Source organism: Canis lupus, chromosome X (genome assembly GCF_003254725.2).
Source record: "Canis lupus dingo isolate Sandy chromosome X, ASM325472v2, whole genome shotgun sequence".
NCBI lineage: Eukaryota > Metazoa > Chordata > Mammalia > Carnivora > Canidae > Canis > Canis lupus.
Genome location: NC_064281.1, coordinates 43,889,313 through 43,913,710, shown reverse-complemented (window position 1 = coordinate 43,913,710; position 24,398 = coordinate 43,889,313). Strand labels below are relative to the sequence as shown.

General features: G+C 42.4%; 1 pseudogene; it reads right to left on the bottom strand.

Annotated features, from left to right (window-relative positions):
- LOC112673207 (uncharacterized) overlaps window positions 1-23,567 on the bottom strand; it is a 44,328-nt pseudogene extending 20,761 nt beyond the window's left edge.
- Between the last annotated feature and the right edge of the window lie 831 nt (window positions 23,568-24,398).

Sequence of the window (24,398 nt, the reverse complement as noted above, 5' to 3'; positions counted from 1 at the left end):
ATTGACAGATATGAGTTTAGTGTCATCATGATATCTATTCAGTCCTTGTTTTTGTGGATTGTTCCTCTGGACTTCTTCTTAAAGGGCAATTTTAAGAGTCCCCCTTAAAATTTCTTGCAGAGCTGGTTTGGAGGTCACATATTCTTTCAGTTCCTGCCTGTCTTGGAAGCTCTTTATCTCTCCTTCCATTTTGAATGAGAGCCTTGCTGGATAAAGTATTTTTGGTTGCATGTTCTTCTCATTTAGGACCCTGAATATATCCTGCCAGCCCTTTCTGGCCTGCCAGGTCTCTGTGGAGAGGTCTGCTGTTACCCTAATATTCCTCCCCATAAAGGTCAGGGATTTCTTGTCTCTTGCTGCTTTCAGGATCTTCTCTTTATCATTAGAATTTGCAAGCTTAACTATTAGATGTCCAGGTGTTGAACGGTTTTTATTGATTTTAGGGTGGGATCTCTCTATTTCCTGGATCTGAATGCGTGTTTCTCTTCCCAGATTACGAACGTTTTCAGCTATGATTTGTTCAAATATATATTCTGGCCCTCTGTCCCTTTCGGCGCCCTCGGGAACCCCAATTAAACGTAGGTTTTTCTTCCTCAGGCTGTCGTTTATTTCCTTTAATCTATCCTCATGGTCTTTTAATTGTTTGTCTCTTTTTTTTAAAGATTTATTTATTTATTCATTCAGAGAGAGCGAAGAGAGAGGCAGAGACACAGGCAGAGGGAGAAGCAGGCACCATGCAGGAAGCCTGATGTGGGACTCCATCCTGGGCCTCCAGGATCACACCCCTGGCTGCAGGCAGCGCTAAACTGCTGCGCCACCAGGGCTTGCCTGTTTGTCTCTTTTTTCCTCAGTTTCCCTCTTTGCCATCAATTTGTCTTCTATGTCACTCACTCGTTCTTCCACCTCGTTAACCCTCATCGTTAGGACTTCTAGTTTGGATTGCATCTCATTCAATTGATTTTTAATTTCTGCCTGATTGGATCTAAATTCTGCAGTCATGAAGTCTCTTGAGTCCTTTTATGCTTTTTTCTAGAGCCACCAGTAGTTGTGTAATAGTGCTTCTGAATTGGCTTTCTGACATTGAATTGTACAAAAATTGTACATTGAATTGTACAAATTCAATGTAACTCTGTGGGAGAGAGGACTGTTTCTGATTCTTTCTTTTGAGGTGAGGTTTTCCTTCTAGTCATTTTGTTCAGTGCAGGGTGGCCAAAAACAAGTTGTATTGGGAAAAGGAGAAAAAGAGAGAGAAAGAAGGAAATAAAAGAGAAAAAGAAAAAAGAAAAAAGGAAGAAAAAAAGAAAAAAGAGAAGAAAAAGAGAAATAAAAAGAAAGAAAGGAAAAAAAGGGTAGGGGAACCAAACAGAAAAAAAAAAAATCCACGGGGGAGTATCTTCTGATTCTGTATACTTTAAGTCCCTTGACTTCCCCTGGAACTTGTCCTTCTAGGTGGTCTTCTGGGGGCGGGGCCTGTTGTGATTTTCAGGTGTTAGCACTTGGGGGAGCTGCTCTGTCCCCTGCCTGTTGCAGGGCTCAGTGGGGGTTGTTTACCCCGTGAGGCCCCTGTAGGAACAACACCAGTGGTGAGGCCAGCTCTGGAGCCCTGGATTCAGCTCCCGCAGTAACTCCGGAGCTCTCCGTCTGCAGGGGCCTGGAGTCTCCGGGGCATGGCCGCTGATCTGCTCAGCTCGGGGCAGGAGCGTCCTTGCTGTCCTGGGCCCTCCCGGCCTCTGCCCGTCCCGGGGGAGGCCGGATCCTGGGCTGTGTCCCCCCGCCCTGTGCTCACGGTCTGCGCTGTTGGATTCACGCTCCCGGCCGTGCAGCCCCCTCCGCGGAGCCGCCGCCCGAGCCCCTCTGAGCTGCTCTCAGAGCCGCGCAGCCCCCTCCGCACGGAGGCTCTTCCTCTGCCGGAGCCTCCTCTGAGCTGCTCCCGGCCACGCATCCCTTCCGCGCGGTGCGGCCGCCCGAGCCCCTTCCGCACGGAGCCTCTTCCTTTGCCGGAGCCGCCTCGGAGCTTCTCCCGGCTGCGCAGCCCCCTCCGCACAGAGCCGCCGCCCGAGCCCCCTCCGAGCTGCTCCCGGGTCAATGCGTGGGTGCGCTGCAGCCCTTTAGGGAGCTCGGCGCGCTCTCCCCGGGGCGCAGGTGTCTGTTAGTGTCCCAGGGAGCCCGAGGGCATCCCCGCCCCTCCTGGGTCCTGCTCTAACTCCTTGTGAGCCCCTTTCCGCCCGGCAAGATTGGTGCAGCTCCTGCTTCTCCCGGACGGAGCTTTCCTGTCCTGGGGCACTCGCCCCGGCCTTAGCCTGGCTCCTTGCGGGGCCCCTCCCCCTTGGATGCCTTTTGTTTCTTTATTTCTCCCCCCCTCCCCCGCCTTCCTTGATAGAAGCAGGAACTATTTTCACTGTAGCATTCCAGCTGGTCTCTCTTTAATTCTCAGGCCGAATTCGTAGATTTTCAGGATGATTTGAAGGTTATCTAGGTAATTTGGTGGGTAGAGGTGATTTGGGGACCCTATTCTTCAGCCATCTTGCCCCTCCGATCTCATTTATTATATTTAGTTGTTATTTCACTTTATTCTTCTTCACTGTGGAATAAGTTCTCAAACTTATTATTTGAGTTAAGAATAATTATTTATATATGGCATAATTAATAATAATAAATTATTAATAATAATTATTAATTAATAAATAAATAATCATTAATTAATTAATAATATTTGCATGTTATGCAACTGTAACAGTGTTGAGAAGTATGAACCATTTACTATAGTGTCCCTCAACTTGGGTTTACTTGATTTTCTATTCCCATGATTAATTTCTGCAAGGAAGACCACAAAATGCTACTGTATCCTTCCCAGTATATTATATCATTTGGCACATGATACATTTATTCCATCATTGGTGATATTAAATTTGATCTCTTGATTTAGAGAGAGATCTTTGTATTCATCAGATTACTGCAATGTAAAGGTAATGTATTCCCATTATGCACTTAAATATTTTGTGTGGAGATACTTGGAAGCTATGGAAATATCCTCTTCTATCATCCATTGATGATTCCCAACTGAATCCATTAATAGATGATGGTTTAAAAATTATTTATTTTCAACTCCAATACTCTCCTCCATTTACTGGTGAAGATTCTTCTGCAATGAAGGACTTTTCTCTCTCCCTCACTTATTTATTAACATGTCATTTGTTTCAGTATCGGTTCATGGATATATATTTTATTCACTGGATAATAACCCATTACCATCATGATTTATTTTGATGCCCAAATTTACCTAGATTTGGTCACTTGAAGCCCCTTGATTCCTGTTCCTGTGTCTTTTTGATGTGTTTGATGTGTGCTTCTGAGACCTTTTTTGATACAGCAAGATGTTCCAGACTCTTTTGGTACTTTCCCTTGCCAGCCCTGGAATCAGCCATTTTTTCCAAGGAGCCCTGGTTCTTTTAGTATTGAATGGTGTTTAGAATTGAGTCTGTAATATTAACTGCCATTTTCTTGAATGGTGTTTAGAATTGAGTCTGTAATATTAACTGCCATTTTCTACTGGCACTATGACTTGACAATTCCCTCCATTTCCCTTAACTTCAGTTACCCAATATATAGAATTGGCATAAAAATAGGACTTTTGTCATGGGTTTGGTGCAAGGTTTAGACATAATAAAGAAAGCATTTATTTTTTTATTTTTTTTTAATTTTTATTTATTTATGATAGTCACAGAGAGAGAGAGAGAGAGGCAGAGACACAGGCAGAGGGAGAAGCAGGCTCCATGCACCGGGAGCCTGATGTGGGATTCGATCCTGGGTCTCCAGGATCGCGCCCTGGGCCAAAGGCAGGTGCCAAACCGCTGCGCCACCCAGGGATCCCAAGAAAGCATTTAGTACAGTGCTTGACACACAGGTAATTTTTAAAATGGGACAATTTGAGCATCACAATGAGTAATAATAATATTATAATGCAACGAATAAGATAAGAGTCTGTAAGTACATTTGAAATATGAGTGGTAGCTATTTTTATCAGTATTTTTTTTACTATCAAATACTTCTGGGGCAGCCCTGGTGGCTCAGCGGTTTAGTGCCACCTTCAGCCCAGGGTCTGATCCTGGAGACCTGGGATCAAGTCCTATGTCCGGCTCCCTGCGTGGAGTCGGCTTGTGTCTCTGCCTGCCTCTCTCTCTCTCTCTCTCTCTGTGTGTGTGTGTGTCTCAGGAATAAATAAATAAATTTTTTAAAAAAACAAAAAAACAAAATACTTCTGGATGTTGATAAGATCCACCTCTGTGGAAAATCTCAGGATTACAATATTTGTCTTGTCAAGTCAAAGCCAGCTGAAGCATTGAAGAGCCTATGTGAATAGAAACATGAAGAATGATTCCAGAAGCAGGCCTCCGGCCTTGTGACTGACAGATTTCAATATTAGGGACAAACAACATGAAATGAAGAACATCAACCACTCCTACAAGCCCTGCTACTAGAACCCAGTACTTTTTTATTTTTATCTTGGCCCTAACACCACTGTGCTATAAACAGTTATTTGTCTGCTCTTTATTAGAATGTGAACTGATAGATACAATTTGTTTATGACTTACCCTTGACCCTCAAAACAGTGCCTGTCAGTATAGGAAACATCCAATAAGTGTGTGATGAATGAATGAATGAATGAATGAATGAATATGTTGAGCAAGGGATCCCTGGGTGGCGCAGCGGTTTGGCGCCTGCCTTTGGCCCAGGGCGCGATCCTGGAGACCCGGGATTGAATCCCACGTCGGGCTCCCGGGGCATGGAGCCTGCTTCTCCCTCTGCCTATGTTTCTGCCTCTCTCTCTCTCTCTCTCTGTGTGACTATCATAAATAATAAAAAAATAATATGTTGAGCAATTTCAGATAGCTCATTAGGATAACTAATGAAGAAACTAAAACTGACAAAAGTAGAGAAGCATCCCCAAAGTCATACACTTGTAGGAGTTAAAGGTAGAGTTCCATCCTGGTCTGACTCTAAAAGCCTGAAGCTTTATTGTGTTTTCTCCTTGGATGATAGGCCTTCCTAGAAAGACAAGTCTGCCCAGTTTCCATTTTTACCAGAGTTCAAGTGGAAGCCCCATATATACAGATGGTATTCTAGATTGGTTCAAGAGTCAGGTAATTAATTCAATGAATATTTGTAGATTGCTTACTATAGGTCTTACAGGCTTTGGGGATACAGCTGAGTGCACAACAGTCAGATTCCCTGCTGCAATCAATATTTTGTTCTAATGTGGAGAGACAGACAATGAACAAAGGGACTTATAAAATTTAGAATGGTAGAGAAATTAAAGCTTGATTAACAGAGAGAGAATCATCCAGTGTGTGTGTATATGGAAGGAAGAGTAAATGTGGAGGTGAGAGAGAGCTTGCTGAGTTCAGGGAATTTGGAGTAGTTTGTGATAGCTGAAGATAGACTGGAATATAGGCTGGGAGTTCAGTGAGAAATAAGAAAGTAAGACCCACAGGAAAATGAGTCACTTAACTTCTCTGGAGCTAAGTGTTTTTGGCAAGAAAATAGGGAAGTAAGCATCTGAGAAAATGTGTGGCAAATGTCTAAAGATCAAATCTAAAACCGTTAATATTCTTTTCTTTTATTGAACAATAATGACAACATAGCTGATGTTTTTGAGTTTGCTCTTTATTAGGTACTGTGCTAGTTGCTTTGTGCATTTATTTATTCCTCTATAATGAAGAGTGGCAGAGATTTTTATAGTTTACAATGTTGGATAGCAGCAGATGGCCGGTATTAGAATTAAATCCTGTCTGTCTAATTTCAAAGAGCTTGTTTCTTCATCTAAGTTTGTGCTTTCCAGAGTGACATTCAGGCAAATGGTGACAACCAAGATGAATTGAACAGCACACAGAATTTAAAAGGGCAGTTATAAAGATTGAATGACATAGTGTTTATGGAGTGTTCAGTTAAAAAGAAATCAATTAAGTTTATTATTTATACTTCATTCTTAGTTTTTAAACTTTTATATTTCCTTGAATTAATTTTTTAAAATACCTAGCACAATAAAGCATGCTGGATTTTTTTCAATAATTTTATATGACTTCATTTGAAATATGCTGATTTGAGAAAAATATGATACAATATTAATTGTTATGGAATAACTAGCATGGATTTTGCATGTGTCATGTCAACTTTATTTTTATATTGCATAAATGACCGAGGTGCTGTTGAAAATGCTGTGCAAAGTCAGGCTTTATAAAGAGAACTTTGTTAGGTACAAGGTGGAGCTGCTAAAATTTTTCTGTTGTTGAGATTATCCCAGAAAGCCTCTCAGTTGCATAGGCATTTTCTTGGGATCTGATCTCTAAACCATACAAATGGTGCCTACAAAAGTGGGTACTTTTACTATGTGTGGTCTCTATAAAATATTATTTTTGTGATGCAAAATTCAGTTATTTCCACCATATTTCCAGAAGTATTTCCCTGGATATACAAAGACCAATGAAACATGGTCTATCACAATCATGGATTTCACAATCTTGTGGTTGGAGACAGATACATAAGTGAGAAAATAGAAAAGAAACTCTAGACTCTGAAGTATAAATCTGTACAGGTCACCATGGGAGTCCAAAATAGGGACATAAATTAATAGACCGCAGAAATGAACCGAGAAGAAGTATTCCAAATTGTAGGATAAGTGACACCATATAGTGTTTGTCTTTCTCTGTCTGGCTTATTTCACTTAGCATAATGCCCTTTAGGTTCACCCATGTTGTCATAAATGGTATGATTTCTTTCTTATGGCTGAATATAAATATATATAACATTTTCTTTGTTTATTCATCTATTGATGGCTACTTGTTTCCAATTCTTGGCATTTGTGAATAATGCTACAATGAATATAGGAGTGCAGAAATCTCTTTGAGATAGTGATTTTTTTTCCCTTTGGATATATACCCAGAAGTGGGATTATTGGATCATGTGGTAGTTCTCTTTTTAATGTTTTGAGGAATCTTCAGATTGTTTTCCATAATGGCTGTACCAATGTACATTCCCACCACCAGTGTACAATGATTCCATTTTCTCCAAATCCTTGTTAACATTTGTTATCTCTAGGAGTTTTTGTAATAGCTACTCATACAGGTGTGAAATATCTCATTGTGGTTTTGATTTGTATTTCCCTGATGATTAGTGATACTGAGCACCTTCCCATGTACCTCTTGGCCATTTGTATATCTTCTTTGGGAAATTTTCTGCTCAGGACCTTTATCCATTTTTAATCAGATCATTTTTTTTCTATCGAGTAATATGACTTTCCTATATATTTTGGATACTAAACCCTTATCAGATATTGCAAATATTTTCTCCCATTCCACAGGTTGCCTTTTCATTTTGTAGATGGTTTCCTTTTCTAAGCAGAAACTTTCTGGTTTGACATAGTAGTTGCATTTGTTTATTTTTGCTTTTGTGCTCATGGTTTTGTTCTCAAATTCAAAACAATGTTGTCAAGATGAATGTTAAAGAGCCTCCTCCTTATGTTTCTTCTAGGAGTTTTATAATTTCTTGTCTTAGATTTAAATCCTTAAACAATTTTGATTTATTTTTTGTGTGGTATAAGGTATGGGTCCAGTTTCATTCTTTTACATGCGGACATCCAGTTTTCCTATCAGTATTTATTGAAGAGACTATCCTTTCCCCATTGTGTGTTTTTGGTGCATTTGTCAAAGATCAGTTAATCATGTGCGAGGGCTTATTTCTGTATTCTGTTCCATTGATCTATACATTTGTTTTTATGCCACTAATATACTAGTTTGCTAATTATAGCTTTGTGATACAGTTTCAAATTAAGAAATGTGATATTCCAGCTTTGTCCTTTCTCAAGTCTGATTTGCCTATTCAGGTCTTTTGTGGTTCCTGTGAATTTTAAGAATGTTTTTTCTGTTTCGGTGAAAAATGCCATTAGAATTTTTTAAAAATTATTTTTTTAATTTATTTTTTATTGGACTTCAATTTGCCAACATATAGCATAACACCCAGTGCTCATCCCGCCAAGTGCCCGCCTCAGTGCCTGTCACCCAGTCACCCCAACCCCCCGCCCACTTCCCCTTCCACTATCCCTAGTTTATTTCCCAGAGTTAGGTGTCTCTCATGTTTTGTCATCCTCACTGATATTTTCGCTCATTTTCTCTCCTTTCCCTTTATTCCCTTTCACTAATTTTTATATTCCCCAAATGAATGAGACCACATAATGTTTGTCCTTTTCCTACTGACTAATTTCACTCAGCATAATACCCTCCCGGTCCCTCCATGTCGAAGCAAATGGTGGGTATTGTCGTTTCTAATGGCTGAGTAATATTCCATTGTATACATAGACCACATCTTCTTTATCCATTCATCTTTCAATGGACACCGAGGCTCCTTCCACAGTTTGGCTATTGTGGACATTGCTGCTATAAACATCGGGGTGCAGGTGTCCCGGCATTTCACTGAATCTGTATCTTTGAGATAAGTCCCCAGCAGTGCAATTGCTGGGTCGTAAGGCAGATCTATTTTTAACTCTTTGAGGAACCTCCACACAGTTTTCCAGAGTGGCTCTACCAGTTCACATTCCCACCAACAGAGAAAGAGGGTTCCCCTTTCTCCATATCCTCTCCAACATTTGTTGTTTCCTGTCTTGTTAATTTTCCCCACCAAAAAGGAGAATTATAGACCAATATCCCTGATGAACGTGGATGCATAAATTCTCAACAAGATACTAGCCAATAGGATCCAACAGTACATTAAGAAGATTATTCACCATGACCAAGTGGGATTTATCCCCTGGATGCAAGGCTGGTTCAACATTGGTAAAGCAATCAATGTGATTGATCATATCGACAAGAGAAAAAACAAGAACCAGATGATCCTCTCAATAGATACAGAGAAAGCATTTGACAAAATATAGCATCCATTCCTGATCAAAATTCTTCAGAGTGTAGGGATAGAGGGAATATTCCTCAGCATCTTAAAAGCCATCTACGAAAAGGCCACAGCAAATATCATTCTCAATGGGGAAACACTGGGAGCCTTTCCCTTAATCAGGAACAAGACAGGGATGTCCACCCTCACCACTGCTATTCAACATAGGACTAGAAGCCCTAGCCTCAGCAATCAGGCAACAAAAAGAAATAAAAGGCATTCAAATTGGCAAACAAGAAGTCAAACTCTCCCTCTTTGCAGATGACATGATACTGTTCATTCTGTTTTGGATATATGTAAGGCAATAAGGAAACTCAGAGAACTCATTTCTGTGTTCTTCAAGTTCCCAAGTCCTTATGTTGTCTTCTTTCTTTCCACTTTTCTGAGTCTTTCAGTGTCTGCTTTTTGTTATGCTTATATGGTATGTTTTTAGTTGTAAAAGGGAAGACATAGGAAGAAAAGAGCTACTTTATTTTGGCCAGATTCAACTTATATAATTTTTAAAAACAGAGAAATCTAATGTGCTAGAAATCAAGATATTGGGTACCACTGAGGGAATAATGACTGGAAGAGTGGGGATAAAAAGTGCTGTTTCTTGATCTCGGGAATAATTATACATGTCAGTTCAATTTGTTGAAATGTATTATAATTTGCATGCTTTTTCTCATAGATGCCATTTTTCAATGAAATGGTTTTTAAAAAAAGATTTATTTATTCATGAGAAAGAGAGAGAGAGAGGCAGAGATATAAGCAGAGGGAGAAGCGGGCTCTTCACAGGAGCCCAAAGCAGGACTCGATCCTTGATCCCAGGATCACAGCCTGATCCAAAGACAGCTGCCCAACCGCTGAGCCACCCAGGCATCCCTCAATGAAATGTTTTTAAAAAAATTATTTTTGTATATTTTTTATTGGAGTTTGATTTGCCAACATATTGTATAACACCCAGTGCTCATCCCATTAAGTGCCCCCCTCAGTGCCCGTTACCCAGTCACCCCATCCCCCCATCCACCTCCCCTTCCACTACCCCTTGTTCATTTCCCAGAGTTAGGAGTCTCTCATGTTTTGTCACCCTCTCTGATTTTTCCCACTCATTTTCTCTCCTTTCCCTTATAACCCCTTTCACTATTTTTATATTCCCCGTATGAGTGAAACCATACAATGAAATGTTTTGATGATGATGTAGGCACATTATTTGAAATGAAATGATATTTAGTAGCTAATGTCAAGCATAAATAACAATTTAAAGAGTATATGGTATTTCTAGAAATTTTTATGAAGATATGAGTGAATGTGTGTTATACATAGAAGTATGGATGGTTACACTATAAAATATTAACAGTAGTCACCTCTGAGCAGTGGCACTTTGGTTTTTTTCCCTCTTTCTAATATATATTGTTATATTCTTAATTTCTTACCACAGGCAGGAGACTCTTATTTTTTAGATTTATCTTATTTCTAATTACATATATGATTGCATTTATAAAAGCTAACATTGTTTTTACCACGCTGGCTGGAGTATAGTGTGTATTCAATAAAGACTTGTCAAATGAATTAGTTATGAATTACTCACATATTCAAAGGCATATATTAAATGCTCACTCTCTTTCATACATTCTGATTTCAGAAATAAATAAGTGTACTCACTCTTAAGAAGATTGCTGCTTAGAAAAACTCAACCCTTCTAGCAGTGTTTTTATGCAAATTTAGCCTATTACCTGAATAAGAATCTAATGTATTGAAAAAAATTTTCCAGTCATTTACAAAATTGTGGTAACATACACATAATATTTACTTTTTTTTTTTTTACTATCAATGAACCTACATTGACACAGCATCATTACCCAAAGTCCATAGTTTACATTAGGGTTCACACTTGATGTGCACTTTATTGGTTTTGACAAATGCGTAATGGCATGTACCCATAATTGTAGTATCATACAGAATAGTTTCATTGCCCTACAAATGCTCTGTGCTCTGCCTATTTATCCCTCCTTCCTTCCCCTGGCAACCACTGATCCTTGTACTGTATCCATAATTCTAACTTTCCCAGAATGTCATTTAGCTGGAACCATACAGTATGTAGCCATTTCAGTTTGGCTTATTTCATGAATTAATATGCATTTAAAGTTATTTCATGTCTTTCCATAAGTTGATAGTTTATTTCCTTTTATTTTTTAAAGATTTTATTTTTTTATTAATGATAGACACACAGAGAGATAGAAAGAAACAGAGAGAGAGAGGCAGAGAACAGGCAGAGGGAGAAGCAGGCTCCACACAGGGAGCCTGACATGGGACTCGATCCCGGGGCCCCAGGATCACACCCTGGGCAGAAGGCAGGCACTTAAACCACTGAGCCACACAGGCTGAATAATGTTTCATTGTCTGAATATACCACAATTTATTTATCTATCCACCTACTGAAGGACATCTTGTTTGCTTCCAGTAGTTTGGCAATTGTGAATTGAGCTGCTACAAACATTTTGTGTGCAAATTTGTGTGTGGGTATAAATTTTCAATTTATTTGGGTAAATACCAAGGAACATGATTACTAGATTATGTGTTAAGAGCACATTTAGTTTTGTAAGTAACTGTCAAACTATCTTCCAACTGTACCATTTTTTATTACCACCAGTAATGAATGTAAATTTCTGTTGTTCCACATTCTTGCCAGCATTTGGTATTGCCAGTGTTTTGGATTTGACCATTCTAATAGGTGTGTAATTATATCTTATTGTTGTTGAATATCTTCTTATGCTTATTTAGCACCTGTATATCTTCTTTAATGAGGTATCTATCCAGACCTTTACTCTTTTTAAGTTGGGTGTTGTTTTTTAAGCTTTATGGAGGCATAATTAACATAGAAAAAATTTGCATACTTAATTTATACATTTTTCTGAGTTTAGGTACAGGTATATAACTATAGTATCATTGCCACAGTCAAGGTACTAAATATATACATCATAACTAAAACTATCCTTGTGCTCTTTTGTAGGTTCGTGTGTATGTGTGTGGGGGGGTGTTAGGAACATTTAACATGAGATGTATCCTCTTATATTTTAAAGCATACAATACTGTATTGTTAACTATAGGTTAACATCCATTGTACAATGGATGTCTTATTGTTGAGTTTTAAGAATTCTTTATGTGTTTGGGATAACGGTTCTTTTATGTATGTATGTATGTATGTATTATTTTTTATTGAAGTTTGATTTGCCAACATATAGTATAACACCCGGTGCTCATCCCATCAAGTGCCCTCCTCAGTGCCTGTCAACTAGTTACCCTAACCCCCTGACCACCTCCCCTTCCACAAGCCTTTGTTCCTTTCCCAGAGCTAGTAGTCTCTCATGGTTTGTCTCCCTCTCTAATTTTTCCCACTCATTTTCCCTCCTTTCCCTTATAATCCCTTTCACTATTATATTCCCCATATGAGTGAAACCATATGATGATTGTCCTTCTCCTATTGACTTACTTCACTCAGCATAATACCCTCCAGTTCCATCCACGTCAAAGCAAATGGTGGGTATTCATTGTTTTTAATGGTTGAGTAATATATATATATACACAACACATCGTCTTTATCCATTCATCTGTCGAAGGACATCAAGGCTCCTTCCACAGTGTGGCTATTGTGGACATTGCTGCTATAGACATTGGGGTGCAGGTGTCCTGGTGTTTCACTACATCTGGATAATAGTTCTTTATCAGGTGTGTTTTTTTAAAAATATTTTCTCCCAGTCTGTGGCTTATCTTTTCATTCTTTTGACATTTCTTTTGAAGAGCAGAACTTTTTCATTTTTGTTTTAATTAAGACCAATTATTTATTTTGTAGATAATGCCTTTGGTATTGTATCTAAAAAGTTATCATTATACACCAGGGCATCTAGATCTTCTCCTATATTATCTTCTAAGAGTTTTATAGTTTTGCATTTTACAGTTAGGTCTAGGATCCATTTTTTAGTTTTTATTTAAATTCTAGTTAGTTAACATACTGTGTAATATTAGTTTCAGGTGTACAATATAGTGATTCAACACTTCCATACAACACTCGGTGCTCATCACAAGTGCACTCCTTAATCCTCTCACCTATTTAACCCATCTCCCCATCCACTCCCCCCTAGTCACCATCAGTTTGTTCTCTGTTCTCTATAGTTAAGAGTCTATTCTTGGTTTCTCTCTCTCTCTCTCTCTCTCTCTCTCTCCCTCCCTTATGCCCATTTGTTTTGTTTCTTTTAAAAATTGATTTATTAAAAATTTTTAATTTAAATTCAATTTAGTTAACATATATTGTATTATTAGTTTCAGGGATAGAATTTAGTGATTCAAGAGTTGCATATAACAGTCAGTGCTCATTACATAAAGTGCCCACCGTAACGCCCATCACCTAATTATCCCTTCCCCCCAACCACCTCCCCTCCAGCAACCCTCAATTGTTTCCTAGAGTTCAGTGTCTCTTATGTTTTGCCTCCCTCTCTATTTTCAACCCATTTTATTTTTCCTTCCCTTCCCCCATGTTCATCTGTTTTGATTCTTAAATTCCACATATGAGTGAAATCATGGTACTTGTCATTCTCTGACTGACTTATTTTGTTTAGCATAATACCCTCTATTTCCATCCATGTCATCGCAAATGGCAGGAATTAATTCTTTTTGATGACTGAATTTATAGATATATAAATAAACTTTTTATATATAAAAATTATATATATATGTACACACATACATATATACATACACACACACACACACACACACACACCACTTCTCTTTATCCATTCAACTGTCGATGACATCTGGGCTCTTTCCTTCTTTTGGCTATTGTGGACATTGATGCTATAAACATTGGGGTGCATTTGCCACTTTAAATAGATATTTTTTAGCCTTTGGATAAATATCTAGTAGAGCAACTGCTGGGTCATAGGATAGCTCTATTTTTAACTTTCAGAGGAACCTCCATACTGTTTTTCAGAGTGGCTGCACCAGTTTGATTTCCCACCAATAGTGCATGAGAGATCCCCTTTCTCAGCATCCTCACCAACATCTGTTGTTTCCTGAGTTGTTAATTTTAGCCATTCTTACTGATGTGAGGTGGTATCTCCTTGCGGTTTTGCTTTGTATTTCCCTGATGCCAAGTGATGTGGAGCATTTTTTCATGTGTCTCTTAGCCATTTGTATCTTTCCTTTTTTTAACATCTTTTTAATTTAATTTAATTTTTTATTGGACTTCAATTTGCCAACATACAGCATTAACACCCAGTGCTCATCCCATCAAGTGCCCCCCTCAGTGCCCGTCACCCAGTCATCCCATCCCCCCCCAACCTCCCTTTCCACTGCCCCTTGTTCATTTCCCAGAGTTAGGAGTCTCTCATGTTCTGTCTCCCTCTCTGAAATTTCCCACTCATTTTCTCTCCTTTCCCCTTTATTCCCTTTCACTAATTTTTATATTCCCCAAATGAATGAGACCATATAATGTTTGTCCTGCTCCGACTGACTTATTTCACTCAGCATAATACCCTCCAGGTCCATCCACGTTGAAGCAAATGGTGGGTATTTGTCGTTTCTAATGGCTGAGTAATATTCCATTGTATACATAGACCACATCTTTACCCATTCATCTTTCAATGGAAACCGAGGCTCCATCCACAGTTTGGCTATTGTGGACATTGCTGCTATAAACATAGCGGTGCAGGTGTCCCAGTGTTTCACTGCATCTATATCTTTGGGGTAAATCCCTAGAAGTGCAATTGCTGGGTAGTTGGGTAGTTCTATTTTTAACTCTTTGAGGAACCTCCACACACTATTCCAGAGTGGCTGCACCAATTCACATTCTCACCAACAGTGCAAGAGGGTTCCGCTTTCTCCACATCCTCTCCAACATTTGTTGTTTCCTGCCTTGTTAGTTTTCCCCATTCTCACTGGTGTGAGGTGGTATCTCATTGTGGTTTTTATTTATATTTCCCTGATAGCCAGTGACGCAGAGCATTTTCTCATGTGTTTGTTGGCCATGTCTATGTCTTCCTCTGTGAAATTTTTGTTCATGTCTTTTGCCCATTTCATGATTGTGTTGTTCATTTCTTTGCTGTTGAATTTAATAAGTTCTTTATAGATCTTGGAAACTAGCCCTTTATCTGATATTTCATATGCAAATATCTTCTCCCATTCTGTAGGTTGTCTTTTAGTTTTGTTGACTGTTTCTTTTGGGGTGCAAAAACTTCTTATCTTGATGAAGTCCCAATAGTTCATTTTTGCTTTTGTTTCTCTTGCCTTCCTGGATGTATCTTGCAAGAAGTTACTGTGGCCAAGTTCAAAAAGGGTGTTGCCTGTGTTCTCCTCTAGGATTTTGATGGATTCTTGTCTCACATTTAGATCTTTCATCCATTTTGAGTTTATCTTTGCATATGGTGTAAGAGAATGGTCCGTTTCATTCTTCTGCATGTGGATGTGCAATTTTCCCAGCACCATTTATTGAAGATGCTGTCTTTTTTTTCCAGTGGATAGTGTTTCCTCCTTTGTCAAATATTAGTTGACCATAAAATTGAGGGTCCACTTCTGGGTTCTCTATTCTGTTCCATTGATCTATGTGACTGTTTTTGCGCCAGTACCACACTGTCTTGATGACCGCAGCTTTGTAGTACAACCTGAAATCTGGCATTGTGATGCCCCCAGATTTGGTTTTCTATTTTACAATTCTCCTGGCTATTTGGGGTCTCCTCTGGTTCGACACAAATCTTAGAATGATTTGTTCCAACTCTCTGAAGAAAGTCGATGGTATCTTGATAGGGATTGCATTAAATGTGTAAATTGCCCTGGGTAGCATTGACATTTTCACAATATTAATTCTTCCAATCCTTGAACATGGAATATATTTCCATCTCTTTGTGTCTTCCTCAATTTCTTTCAGAAGTGTTCTGTAGTTTTTAGGGTATAGATCCTTTACCTCTTTGGTGAGGTTTATTCCTAGGTATCTTATTAGTTTGGGTGCAATTGTAAATGGGATTGACTCCTGAATTTCTCTTTCTTCAGTCTCATTGTTAGTGTATAGAGATGCCACTGACTTCTGGGCATTGATTTTGTATCCTGCCACACTGCCGAATTGCTGTAGGAGTTCTAGCAATCTTGGGGTGGAGGCTTTTGGGTTTTCTATGTACAGTATCATGTCATCTGTGAAGACAGAGAGTTTGACTTCTTGTTTGCCAATTTGAATGCCTTTTATTTCTTTTTGTTGCCTGATTGCTGAGGCTAGGACTTCTAGTACTATGTTGAATAGCAGTGGTGAGAGTGGACATCCCTGTCTTGTTCCTGATCTTAGGGGAAAGGCTCTCAGTGTTTCCCTACTGAGAATGATATTTGCTGTGGCCTTTTCGTAGATGGCTTTTAAGATTCTGAGGAATGTTCCCGCTATCCCTACACTCTGAAGAGTTTTGATCAGGAGTGGATGCTGTATTTTGTCAAATGCTTTCTCTGCATCTATTGAGAGGATCATATGGTTCTTGTTTTTTCTCTTGTTGATATGATCAATCACATTGATTGCTTTATGAGTGTTGAACCAGCCTTGCTCCAGGGACAAATCCCACTGGGTCATGGTGAATAATCTTCTTAATGTACTATTGGATGCTATTGGCTAGTATCTTGTTGAGAATTTTTGCATCCATGTTCATCAGGGATATTGGTCTATAATTCTCCTTTTTGTTGGGGTCTTTGTCTAGTTTTGAATTAAGGTGATGCTGGCCTCATAGAATGAGATTGGAAGTACTCCATCTCTTTCTGTCTTTCCGAACAGCTTTAGTAGAATTGGTATGATTTCTTCTTTAAACATTTGATAGAATTCCCCTGGGAAGCCATCTGGCCCTGGACTCTTGTGTCTTGGGAGGTTTTTGATGACTGCTTCAATTTCCTCCCTCGTCATCGGCCTGTTCAGGTTTTCTATTTCTTCCTGTTCCAGTTTTGGTAGTTTCTGGTTTTCCAGAAACGCATCCATTTCTTCTAGATTGCCTAATTTATTGGCGTATAGCTGCTCGTAATAAGTGTTTAAAATCATTTGTATTTCCTTGGTATTGGTGGTGGTCTTTCCTTTCTCATTCTTGATTTTATTATTTGGAGCCTTTTCTCTTTTGGTTTAATAATCCTGCCTAATGGTTTATCCATGTTATTAATTCTTTCAAAGAACCAACTCCTGGGTTTGTTGATCTGTTCCATAGTTCATCTGGCCTCTATTTCTTTGAGTTCTGCTCGAATCTTTATTAACTGTATTCTTCTGCTGGGTGAAGATTTTATTTGCTGTTCCTTCTCCAGCTCCTTTAGGTGCAAGGTTAGCTTTTGTATTTGAGTTCTTTCCAGTTTTTCGGTGGATGTTTGTATTGAGATGTATTTCCCCCTCAGGACTGCTTTTGCTGTGTCCCAAAGATTTTGAATGGTTGTATTTTCATTCTCATTAGTTTCCATGAATCTTTTTAATTCTTCTCTAATTTCCTGGTTGACCCTTTCATCTTTTAGCAGGATGATCCTTAAACTCCAAGGGTTTGAAATCCTTCCAAGCTTCTTCTTGTGATTTAGTTCTAGTTTCAAAGCATTATGGTCTGAATATATGCAGGTGATGATCCCAATCTTTTGGTATTGGTTAAGACCTGATTTATGACCCAGTATGTGGTCTATTCTGCATAAAGTTCCATGTGCACTTAAGAAGAATGTGTATTCAGTTGCGTTTGGATGTAAAATTCTGTAAATATCTGTGAAATACATCTGGTCCAGTGTATCATTTAATGCTCTTGTTTCTTTGGAGATGTTGTACTTAGAAGATCTGTTGATCATAGAAAGCACTGTGTTCAAGTCTCCAAGTATAAGTGTATTATTATCTATGTCTTAACTCTGGTTATTAATTGATTGATATACTTGGCAGCTCCCAGATTCTGGGCATAAATATTGTGTTGTGCCCAAGATCTCGAATCGGAGAAACCATCGAGGAGCCGACACCACCAAGGAGCCGACACTGATGCAAACACACGAGGGTTTATTTACAAGCAAGAGCCTGGGTCCAAGTAGACCAAACGCAGTGGAGCAGGGACTTGGAACCCAAGACTAAGAGGCTTAGCAACTTTATAGGGGCCAGTGGCCAATGGGATACACAGAAAGTTGCACAGTCATGCTGGTCCACTGAGCCGGATTTCTGGTTAGGGTGTGTCCTGGTCTTTGACTAGGGCGGGGCAGTGCCCTAAGTAATAAGTAGGTCAGCACAAGGCAGGTGCAGCACAAAATAGAGTCAGTCCTGCTCTGCTTGTCCAGGGGTAGAGGATTTTGTTAAATTTCCTGGGTCCCACATCCCACCCTTTTTCAGAGGATCCTATGCAGGACCCAATCATGGGTCCAGGTTGCTCTCAGAGTGAGCCAGGTGAATGATTAAACCAGGATTCTCACCAAACTTGCTGCTGTTCTCGCTCTCATTTACATTTAAGGCAGCACATAACCCCCCCCCCCCCGCACACACACACACCCTTTGTTGTAAGAGTAATCCTAATCCCCTTCTATTTTGAAGGACAACCTCAGACTACGGAGTCTTGGAGGTGGGAAATAAGTGGGAATGGCGCAGTCTTAGCTTTAGGGGATTGTCCTTGTCTGGTTGGCTTTTTTATTCTGTAACAAAGTCCTTGAGAACGATCTGTGGGTCAGCTGGCCGGACGTGTGTCTTGTGGACCCAGGGAGTAATCCCGTCGACCTTGAGAGCGGTTGGAGTGGTCGGGATCACGAGGTAGGGTCCTTTCCAATGAGGTTGAAGTGTCTGGTCTTGGTATCTCCACACATATACCCAGTCACCTGGCCAATATCGATGGGAGTCCGGGGGTGGCCCAGTCTCATAGAGGCCACACCTGCTCATGGGTTTGTTGCAACATTTGGAGGGAGAAAAGAAGTTGGTGATCATCAAATTCAGCAAGCACCTCAGGTTTTAAATTGGGGATAACAGGTGGAGGAAGACCGAACATGATTTCGTAGGGAGTCAGTCCTATCTTATATGGGGAGTTCCACACCCTATATAGGGCGCATGGGAGGGGAGTCACCTAGTCCCTGCCAGTCTCCAGGGCTAATTGAGTTAAGGTCTCCTTTAATGTTCTGTTTATCCTCTCTACCTGTCCTGAGCTCTGGGGCCTATATGCCCAATGTAATTTCCAATCTGCCCCAAGTACTAGTGCCAATCCCTGTGTTACCTTAGATACGAATCCTGGGCCGTTGTCTGACCCAATTCTAATGGGAAAACCATACCTCGGTAAGTTGTCTTCCAGCAGTTTCTTGGTCACGATCTGTGCCGTTTCATGTTTGGTGGGAAATGCCTCTGTCCATCCTGAAAAAGTATCTACAAACACTAGTAAATACCTATACCCATATTTTCCAGATTTTACCTCAGTGAAGTCCACTTCCCAGTAGGCTCCTGGGCAGTCCCCTTGGAGCCAGGTGCCCGGGTTAGATCCATGGGCAGAGGAATTTGTTAATTGGCATGCGTGGCAGCTTGCCACAATCTGTTCTATCTTTGCTCGAGAGTCTTTAATAGTGATCTTTGCATGTGTATGAGGTCTTCCATCTTCCTTGTTCCCATGTGAGTACTCCGATGAATTTTGGATAGGACTCGCCGTCCTAGTTCCTCTGGCAAGATGATGCTGGAGTCTGCGGCCCTCCACCAGCCACGCAAGCACTGGGTCATAGGCAAGCGTTTGATCCAGTGTAAATCAGCATCAGTATAGTTGGGGGTGTCAGGCAGGGTCGGTGCCCCCGGATCTTAGCATGGTAGCTAAGACCTCGGTCACCAGAAGGGCTGCCTCTTTTGCTTTTTTTTTTTTTTCAATTGAATTATGACAAAGGAGCCAAGAATATACAGTGGGGAAAGGATAGTTTTCAATAAATGATATTGGGAAAAGCTACATCCACATGCAGAAGAACTCTTTTGCTTTTAAATCGGCTCACCGGTTTCCCCTGGCTACTGGTGTGTCTGCCTTTTGGTGCCCCGGACAATGGATGATGGCTAGGGCCTTGGGCAGCCAGAGGGCCTTTAGGAGTTCAAGAATCTCCGTTTTGTTTTTAACAGTCTTTCCCTCTGCTGTCAGAAGCCCTCTCTCCCTATAATAAGGGCTCCGTGGATGTGAGCGGTGGCAAAGGCGTACCTGCTCTTGGTGTAGATGTTTATTCGTTTACCTTCCCCCATGGTCAGTGCCTTGGCCAGTGCGATCAGTTCTGCCCATTGAGCTGACAGTCCGGCTGCCAGTGCCTCTGCCCAGACAGTCTCCGTCTCCATGGTTACGTCTGCCCCCGCATATCTGAGTCCTTCTTGGACAAAGCTGCTGCTGTCCGTGTATCAGGTGACGTCTGCATTCGGCAGTGGCTGGTCCTGGAGATCAGCTCTGATTCCATGCACCTGTGCCAAAATTTCTTGACAGTCATGCAGAGGGGGGTCCCAGTCTGGGTTAGGGAGTAGTGTTGCCGGATTCAGGGTTGTTGGTGGCTCAAATAAAATTATGGTAGGGTTTAGCCGTAGGCTCTGATAATGGGTCAGACGGGCATTGCAGATCCAGCGGTCTGGGGGCTGTTTGAGTACTCCTTCAATAACATGTGGGGTGGTAACATGCAGTTCTTGCCCCCAGTTTGGCTGCGTCCTTGACCATAGTGGCCACCGCAGCAATAATTTTTAAGCATGGGGGCCATCCAGCGGCCACCGTGTCCAGCTTTTTGGAGAGATAGGCTCTGGGTCTCTTCCAGGGACCTAAGTACTGGACAAGGACCCCTTTTGCCACCCCGTCTTTCTTGTCCACATACAGGTAAAAGGGCTTGGCTAGACGGGCAACCCAAGGGCTGGGGCAGACAGCAAGGCCTTTTTAAGGTCATTAAAGGCTCTGTTCATGGCCTCTGTCCATTCAAAAATTTGCTGGTGCCTGGTGGCCTCATAGAGGGGTCTGGCCATCTCGGCAAAACCCGGAATCCATAGGCGACAGAACCCTGCTGACCCCAGGAATTCACGTACCTGGCGGACGGTTTGCGGCTGTGGGATTCTTAAGACAGTTTCCTTCCGTGCATCTGTCAACCATCTTTGTCCATATTTTAATTTGTACCGAAGGTAGCTCACCTCTGTTCTGCAGATCCCGGCTTTTTTAGCTGAGGCCCGGTATCCTAGGGCTTCTATGGTCTGGAGCAAGTCCCTGGTGCCTCGCAGGCATGTGTCCTGGTCCTCTGCCACCAACAGGATATCTACATATTGTAATAAAGTCAAATGAGGGTGCTCAGAACAGAATTCACCCAAGTCTTCCTGTAAGACCTCATCGAAGATGGTCGGTGAATTTTTGAATCCTTGTGGTAGTCGAGTCCAGGTAAGCTTGCCATTGATGCCTTTTTCAGGGTCCGTCCATTCAAAGGCAAAGAGGTCTTGGCTCTTGGGTGCTAAAGGCAGGCTGAAAAGGGCGTCTTTTAAGTCTAATACCGTATACCAAGTTTTGTCTGGAGGCAAGGTGGAGAGGAGGGTGTATGAGTTTGGGACCCTAGGGTGCATATCCTCTACTCACCGGTTGACTTCCCTCAATTCCTGGACTGGCCTGTAATCGTTAGAGTGCGGTTTCTGAACCAGCAGCAAGGGAGTGTTCCATGCCGATTGGCAGGGCCTTAATATGCCTGAGTCCAGTAGTCGCCGTATGTGGGGTGTGATTCCCTTTCGTGCTACTAGAGGCATGGGGTATTGGCAGACCCTGACAGGGTCTGCCCTCGGCTTTAGTTCTATGTATATGGCTGGTCGATGCTGGGCCAGCCTGATTCCCCCAGTTTCTGCCCACGCTTGGGGAAATTCCCTCAGCCAACGGTCAATGTCAGTCACTGGGGCTGAGGGCATTTGGTGGAGACAATATTCGTCTTCTAAACTCAGGACAAGCACCTGAATTGGGTGCCCCTTCTTGTTTAGGACTTTTGCCCCTTTGAGGTGGAAGCAAATTTGTGCCCCCATCTTGGTGAGCAAATCCCGACCTAACAACAGGTAGGGACACTCAGGGATGACCATGAAGGAGTGGGATACCCGGCCCGTGCCAAGATCCACAGTTTGGGTAGTCCATGAGTATTGTTTGGTGCCCGTGGCCCCTTGCACGCATGAAGTTTTGTTTGCCAATTTCCCTTGGGGTTGTAATAAAACCGAATGTTGTGCCCCAGTGTTCACTAGGAATTCAACAGGTTGCCCCTCCACTTTAAGAGTTACCCAGGGCTTGGGGAGGGGTGCCGAACCCTGACTCCCCTAACTGTCCAGGCCCTCCATTTCTAAGATCTTGGCAGGGGCCTTAGATCTTTTATTAGGGCAGCTTTTCACCCAATGGCCCTCCTCTTTGCAATAAGCACATTGGTTTTTGTTCAGCTTAGGGTGCTCCCGATGGGGACTAGGGCCATCCTCCTTACCTGTCCCTGAAGCCAGCTTCTTGAGGTGCCTCTGTCTTTCCTGTGGGTCATCCATGGTTGTGGCCAGCAGGATCTTGGCCAGCTTTCAGGTCTGGGGTCACTTAGCTTGGTTTGTTGTTCTTCCAGACTGTCTCTATTATTATAGACTCATTCTGCCACTATCACTAAGTCCTGCAAGCTCTTCTCTCCCAGTTTCTCTACTCTTTGCAACTTCTTTTTAATGTCCGGAGCAGCCTGGTTAACAAAAGCCATGATAATTGTGGTCTTTGTTTCCGGGGCTTCTGGGTTCATAGGGGTGTACTGCCTAAAAGCCTCTATGAATGACTCTAAGAAGGCTGCTGGACTCTCATCCTTACCCTGCCTCACATCATAGACCTTGGCCAGATTGGTAGGCTTGTGTGTGGCAGCCTTGAGACCTGCCATTAGAGTCTGGCGGTAGACCCAGAGTCTCTCCTTACCTTCAGCTGAGTTGTAGTCCCAGGCGGGGCGGGATAAAGGGAAGGCAGCATTTATGAGGTCTGGGTTTTGAGTCGGCTGTCTGTCCTCTCCCAGGACAGACTTCCGGGCTTCCACCTGAATTCGTTCTCTTTCCTCGGTGGTGAAGAGAACCTGCAAGAGCTGTTGGCAGTCATCCCAAGTAGGCTGGTGGGTAAAGAGAACAGTATCTAAAAGCCCAATTAGATCTCTCGGATTATCAGAGAACTTTGCATTTTGGGTTTTCCAATGATATAAATCACTGTTGGAGAATGGCCAATATAACATTAGCTGTTCGCCAGTCTCATGGGGGTGGGGGGCATGGCCTGGAGAGGAAAGGCGGTGGAGTTGGCCGGCCGCATTCAGAGGTGGGGCCGTCTGGTGGGTCCGACCGCATGTCCCTACTGCTAGCCCGCACACAGGGACTCCCTCGTCAGGGAGGGGTGGCGCCACTTCTGCAGCCCCTGATGCCTCCAATGGAGGGACGGAAGTGGGGGGGGGGGTGATGCCCAGTAGGGCGGCGGGAGGATCAGGTCCTCTGGGGAGGAATCCTGGAAGACCAGATGAAGGGGTGCTTCGGGCATAGAGTCAGTCTCCTTTTTGGCTTTCCGCAGGGCTAGAATCTCCGTGGGTCCTGCTTTGGGGGGTAAAAATGGTTTTAGCCAAGGAGGAGGATTCTCGATCATGGCCTGCCAGATCAGGATGTAGGGAACCTGGTCAGAGTGGCCGTCCGGTTTGTCCCTGAAGATCATGGTCTTAACCTGTAAGATAATAGGTAGGTGACAAGTTCCCTCCTGGGGCCATCCCACATCAAAGGTTGGCCATTCTGATATACAATAAATTTGGAATCTCTGTCTCCATATGTCTATGCTCAGAATACGAGCTCTTTCCCTAACATCCGAGAAGTGAGAGAGCATAAGAGATAAGGGAGTGGTTTCTGTCTCCCCCATTATGTCCCCAATCCACACCAAGACACAGACAGTAAAGACGATTAACAAGGGGGAGGAGGGGCAAGATGGCGGAAGAGTAGGGTCCCCAAATCACTTGTCCCCACCAAATTACCTAGATAACCTTCAAATCATCCTGAAAATCTATGAATTCGGCCTGAGATTTAAAGAGAGAACAGCTGGAACGCTACAGTGAGAAGAGTTCACGCTTCTATCAAGGTAGGAAGACCGGGAAAAATAAATAAAGAAACAAAAGGCATCCAAGGGGGAGGGGCCCCGCTAGGAGCCGGGCTAAGGCCGGGGCGAGTGGCCCCAGGACAGAAGAGCCCCGTCTCGGAGAAGCAGGAGCTGCACCAACCTTCCCGGGGGGAAAAGCGCCCGCAGGGAGTTAGAGCAGGACCCCAGGAGGGCGGGGATGCCCTCAGGCTCCCTGAGACACTAACAGACACCTGCGCCCCGGGGAGAGTGCGCGGATCTCCCGGATGGGCTGCAGCACGCACACGACTGGACCCGGGAGCAGCTCGGAGGGGCTCGAGCAGAGGCTCCGCGGAGAGGCGGCTGTGCGGCCGGGAGCGCGAATCCAACATCACAGACCGGGAGCACAGGGCGCCAGGACACAGCCCAGGATCCGACCTC